The sequence below is a fragment of the Ranitomeya variabilis genome, chromosome 1, assembly GCF_051348905.1.
Source record: "Ranitomeya variabilis isolate aRanVar5 chromosome 1, aRanVar5.hap1, whole genome shotgun sequence".
Lineage (NCBI taxonomy): Eukaryota > Metazoa > Chordata > Amphibia > Anura > Dendrobatidae > Ranitomeya > Ranitomeya variabilis.
In genome coordinates this window covers 911492197-911498891 of record NC_135232.1, presented here as the reverse complement: position 1 = coordinate 911498891, position 6695 = coordinate 911492197, and positions in this window count along the sequence as shown.

Below are 6695 nucleotides of genomic sequence, written 5' to 3'. Positions count from 1 at the left end.
CAAATAGCCCGAACCTTGACAGGATCCATCTCAATGGAAGAGGGGGAAAAAATGTACCCCAAAAAAGAAATCTTTTGAACCCCAAAAATACACTTAGAACCCTTCACACACAAGGAATTAGCCCGCAAAACCTGAAAAACCCTCCTGACCTGTTGGACATGAGAATCCCAGTCATCCGAAAAAATCAAAATATCATCCAGATACACGATCATAAATTTATCCAAATATTCACGGAAAATGTCATGCATAAAGGACTGAAAGACTGAAGGGGCATTTGAAAGACCAAAAGGCATTACTAAATACTCAAAATGGCCCTCGGGCGTATTAAATGCGGTTTTCCACTCATCCCCCTGCTTAATTCGCACCAAATTATACGCCCTACGGAGATCAATCTTAGAGAACCACTTAGCCCCTTTTATTCGAGCAAACAAATCAGTCAGCAGTGGCAGAGGATACTGATATTTGACGGTAATTTTATTCAAGAGTCGATAATCAATACACGGCCTCAAAGAGCCATCTTTTTTAGATACAAAGAAAAAACCGGCTCCTAAGGGAGATGAAGAAGGACGAATATGTCCCTTTTCCAGGGACTCCTTAATATATTCTCGCATAGCAGCATGTTCAGGTACAGATAGATTAAATAAACGACCCTTTGGAAATTTACTGCCCGGAATCAGATCTATGGTACAATCGCAATCTCTGTGAGGAGGTAGTGAACCAAGCTTAGGCTCCTCAAAAACATCACGATAATCAGATAAAAATTCCGGAATCTCAGAGGGAATAGATGACGAAATGGAAACCAAAGGTACGTCCCCATGAGCCCCCTGACATCCCCAGCTTAACACAGACATTGCTTTCCAGTCAAGGACTGGGTTATGAGATTGTAACCATGGTAATCCGAGCACCAAAACGTCATGTAGATTGTACAACACAAGGAAGCGAATCATCTCCTGATCGTTTGGATTCATACGCATAGTCACTTGTGTCCAGTATTGTGGTTTATTACTAGCCAATGGTGTAGAGTCAATACCCTTCAGAGGTATAGGAACTTCCAGAGGCTCTAGATCAAACCCACAGCGCCTGGCAAAGGACCAATCCATTAGACTCAAAGCGGCGCCAGAGTCGACATAGGCATCCGCAGTAATTGACGATAATGAACAAATCAAGGTCACAGACAGAATAAACTTAGACTGTAAAGTGCCAATTGAAATAGACTTATCAACCTTTTTTGTACGTTTAGAGCATGCTGATATAACATGAGTTGAATCACCACAATAGAAGCACAACCCATTTTTTCACCTAAAATTCTGCCGTTCGCTTCTGGACAGAATTCTATCACATTGCATATTTTCTGGAGCCTTCTCAGAAGACACTGCCAAATGGTGCACAGGTTTGCGCTCCCGCAAACGCCGATCAATCTGAATAGCCATTGTCATGGACTCATTCAGACCTGTAGGTGCAGGGAACCCCACCATAACATCTTTAATGGCATCAGAGAGACCCTCTCTGAAATTCGCCGCCAGGGCGCACTCATTCCACTGAGTAAGCACAGACCATTTACGAAATTTTTGGCAGTATATTTCAGCTTCATCTTGCCCTTGAGATAGGGCCATCAAGGCTTTTTCAGCCTGAATCTCTAAGTTATGTTCCTCGTAAAGCAACCCCAAAGCCAGAAAAAACGCATCCACATTGAGCAACGCAGGATCCCCGGGTGCCAATGCAAATGCCCAGTCTTGAGGGTCACCCCGCAGCAAGGAAATTACTATCCTAACCTGCTGTGCGGGATCTCCAGCGGAGCGAGATCTCAGGGAAAGAAATAATTTACAATTATTTTTGAAATTCAGGAAACGAGATCTATCCCCGGAGAAAAATTCTGGTATAGGAATTCTAGGTTCAGATATAGGAGCATGAATAACAAAATCCTGTAAATTTTGAACCTTCGTAGCAAGATTATTCAAACCTGTAGCCAAACTCTGAGGATCCATATTAATCAGGTGAGATCAGAGCCATTCAAGGATTAGAAGGAGAGAGAGACAAAGGCTGCAATTAGAGCAGAAATGCAACTAAGTCAACTATAGAGCAAGCTCAGAGGGAAAAAAAAAATAAAAAAAAAATCTGCAGACTTCTTTTTCTCTCCTTTCTTCTGCCAACGGTTTTAACACTGGGCCGGCCATACTGTCATGGTTCCCAATGGCAAGGGAACGTCAGAGAACATAAATAACAGAACAGCTCTTGGGTGATGGAATCTCGAGCTGACCGTGAGCTAAACCTACCACACAACTAACAGTGGCCGGGTGGCGTACCTACGTTTTATCCCTAGACGCCTAGCGCCAGCCGGAGGACTAACAAACTCTAATAGAGGAAAAGACAGACCTGGCTTACCTCTAGGGAAATTCCCCCAAAAAGGAGACAGAAGCCCCCCACATATATTGACGGTGAGTTCAGAGGAAAAGACATACGCAGTATGAAGGTAGGTTCAGCAAAGCGAGGTCCGCTTACTAGATAGCAAGAAGATACAATAGGGAACTTCACGGTCAGCTGAAAACCCTATTAAAATACCATCCCGAAATTACTTTAAGACTCATGTGTCAACTCATGACACCGGAGTGGCAATTTCGGCCCACAAGAGCTTCCAGCTACAGAAAAATAACATAACTGTGAACTGGAACAAAAATGCAAAACAAACTTAGGACTAAGAGTCCAACTTAGCTGATAGTAGTCTAGAAGCAGGAACATGCAACAGAAAGGCTCTGGTTACATTGATGGCCGGCACTAGAATAACTGAGCAGCAAGGCTAAATAGGATACACCCATATCCTGAAGGAAACAGGTGAACAGAGAAAGTGAAGCACACAAGTCCAGTACCACCAGTGACCACCGGGGGAGCCCAAAAACCAAATTCACAACAAGTATCACTGTGCTTGATTGGCCAGCAATGTCACCTGACCTTAACCCCATAGAAAATCTATGGTGTATTGTCCAGAGGAAGATAAGAGACATCAGACCAAACAATGCAGACGAGCTGAAGGCTGTTATCAAAGCAACCTGGTCTTCCATAACACCTCAGCAGTAGTGTTGAGCATTCCGATACTGCAAGTATCGGGTATCGGCCGATATTTGACCTATCGGAATTCCGATACCGAGTTCCGATATTTTTGTGATATCGGAAATCGGAATCGGAAGTTCCCAGTGTATGGTTCCCAGGGTCTGGAGGAGAGGAGACTCTCCTTCAGGGCCTGGGATCCATATTCATGTAAAAAATAAAGAATTAAAATAAAAAATATGGATATACTCACACGTCCGGCGACCCCTGGACCTTACCGATGTAACCGGCAGCCTCCGTTCCTAAGAATGCAGTGAGTTTAGGACCTGCGATGACGTCGCGGCTTGTGATTGGTCGCGTGAGCGGTCACATGAGCGGTCACGCGACCAATCACAAGCCGCGACGTCATCAAAGGTCCTTCACTGCTCATTCTTAGGAACGGAGGGTGCCGGTTACATCGGTAAGGTCCAGGGGCCGCCGGAGGGGTGAGTATATCCATATTTTTTATTTTAATTCTTTATTTTTTACATGAATATGGATCCCAGGGCCTGAAGAAGAGTTTCCTCTCCTTCAGACCCTGGGAACCATCCAGGATACCTTCCGATACTTGTGTCCCATTGACTTGCATTGGTATCGGGTATCGGTATCGGCGATATCCGATATTTTTTGGATATCGGCCGATACCATCCGATACCGATACCTTTGAGTATCGGAAGGTATCGCTCAACACTACTCAGCAGTGCCACAGGCTGATCGCCTCTATGCCATGCCTCATTGATGCAGTAATTGATGCAAAAGGAGCCTCGACCAAGTATTGAGTGCATTTACTGAACATACATTTCAGTAGGCCAACAGTTAGGATTTTAAAATCTTTTTTCAAGCCGGTGTTATAAAATATGCTAATATACTGAGATAATGACTTTTTGGGTTTTCCTTGGCTGTAAGTCATAATCATCAACATTAACAGGAATAAATATTTGAAATAGATCACTCTGTTTGTAATGACTCTATATAATATATGAGTTTCACTTTTTGTATTGAAGAACTAAAATAAATTAACTTTTTGATATTCTAATATTGTGAGAAGCACCTGTATATAATCAAGTGTCCATGTGGCTTACTTTCTTTGTGTCAAAATCAACGCAGGAGGTAAGGGATAGGATCTCACAACATACATCTACCATCCACTGTGAGAGACTCCCCCTTACCCTTCCTGCCCATTTTCATAAGATGGTACACAGATTCACCCAACTTAATTTCTAGGTTCTAAAGCAGGTTTTCCTCAACAGGAGGAACAGTGATTTGACTGTACACCTTAAGAAAAGAGAGGCCATTTGGATTTTTACACTTCAAACATTAGATATGAAAGGTCTGAACAGAGAGTTTGACATTTCCAGTTTCATATGAAGGTCCAACTTTATTCCTTTTCCCTGTCAGATAATATCAAAGTATGACTGTTCTCTGTAACTTACCTATTTTAGTTTAGGTTGCAGAATCGCTCATCTCAGACCACGAGACCCCTCCCATCAACACCGGGTATTGTTAATGCATCTTACCTTTTACTAGTTTCATGTCTTCCCTTTATTTTGCATATTTATGTATTTATTTACCTACTCAAAATTAATGAATAAACTAAATCAACATAATATACATAAAATATGTAATCTTATTAAATCATGATATTAAAATATGAAAGACATAAAAATGTTGGGGGGGGAAATAAAAGACAAAATACAGAAACCACAGCACAACAATATTAATAATGGGTATACTGACTACATAATATGATCATACATATTAAATATCACATATAAATAGCCTATTAAATTTACAGTACATAGTAAACATACACATCTGGAAAAGGCATAAAGAGGAAAGGGAATATAATAAAATAGTGTATACCAATAGTCAGTATCCCGTGGCTCCTGTTACTCCAATGTACGTTTCATCTTGTGGCTTTCTTCTTGAGAAAGCCCTGTTATACTCCTTGAGAAAGCCACCAGGTGAAACGTATATTGGAGTCACAGGAGCCACGGGACTTTGTTATGTATCCTTTGTTGGCAACACACTGTTGGTGGTCTGTTGGCCCATTCCTCCATGCAGATCTCCTCTAGAGCAGTGATGCTTTGGGCCTGTCGCTGGGTAACATGGACTTTCAACTCCCTCCAAAGGTTTTCTAGGGGGTGGAGATCTTGGAGACTGGCTAGGCCACTCTAGGACCTTCATATGCTTCTTTGTTGCCCTGGTGGTATGCTTGGGATCATTATCATGCTGAAAGACCCATCCATGTTTCATCTTCAATGCCCTCGCTGATGGAAGGAGGTTTGCACTCAAAATCTCATGATATATTGCCCCATTCATTCATTCATGTACTCGGATCAGTCATCTTGGTCCCTTTGCAGAGAAACAGCCCCAAAGCATGATGTTGTGACCTCCATGCTTCACAGTAGGTATGGTGTTTTTTGGATGCAACGAGTTTTGTTTCTACCAAACAGTTATACTTTGATTTCATCAGACCATATGACATTCTCCCAATACTCTTCTAGATAATCCAAATGCTCTCTAGCAAACTTCAGATGGGCCTGACATGTATTGGCTTAAGCAGGGGGACACGTCTGGCACTGCAGGATCTGAGTCCCTGGTGGCGCAACGTGTTACTGATGGTAGCCTTTATTACGGTGGTCCCAGCTCTATGCAGGTCATTCACTAGGACTCCCTATGTGGTTCTAGGATTTTTGCTCACTGCTCTTGTGATCATTTTGACCCCATGGGGTGAGATCTTGCGTGGAGCTCCAAATCGAGGGAGATTATCAGTGGTCTTGTATGTCTTCCATTTTCTTATAATTGCTCCCACAGTTGATTTCATCACACCAAGCTGCTTGCCTATTGCAGATTCAGTCTTCCCTGCCTGGTGCATGGCTACAATTTTGTTTCTGATGTCCTTCAGCAGCTCTTTGGTTTTCACCATAGTGGAGTTTGGAGTGTGACTGTTTGAAATTGTGGACAGGTGATTTTATACTGATAACAAATTCAAACAGGTGCCATCACTACACGTAATGAGTGGAGGATAGAGGAGCCTCTTAATGAAGAAGTTACACGTCTGTGAGAGCCAGAAATCTTGCATGCTTTTAGGTGACCAAATAATTATTTTCTATCATAAATTGCAAAATTAAAATTGCCAAACCAGAGAAGGTGATTTCCTGGAGTTATTTTCTCATTTTGACTCTCATAGCTGTGGTCTACCTATGAAGTCAATTACAGGCCTCTCACATCTTTTTAAGTGGGAGAACTTGCACAATTGGTGGCTGACTAAATACTTTTTTTCACCACTGTATGTTAAAACCACTGGTGTTGTTCAAAAGTACAACTCATCCCACAAAAAACAAGCCCTCACATGGCCATTTTGACCCAAAAATATAAAAAAGTGCCTCCTTATTGCGCATCTTGAAACAGCCACACCGCTAGTTTTCAGAGAGTCCTGTATTTCAGCTGATGTTGTTTGTTTTTCTTTGCATCCCGAACAATTTTCCTGGCAGTTGTAGATGACATGCTTGTTGGTCCACCTGACCGTGGTTTTGTTTTTACAGAGCCCCTGATTTTCCATTTGTTAATCACAGTTTGAACGCTGTTGACTGGCATTATCAATTCCTTGG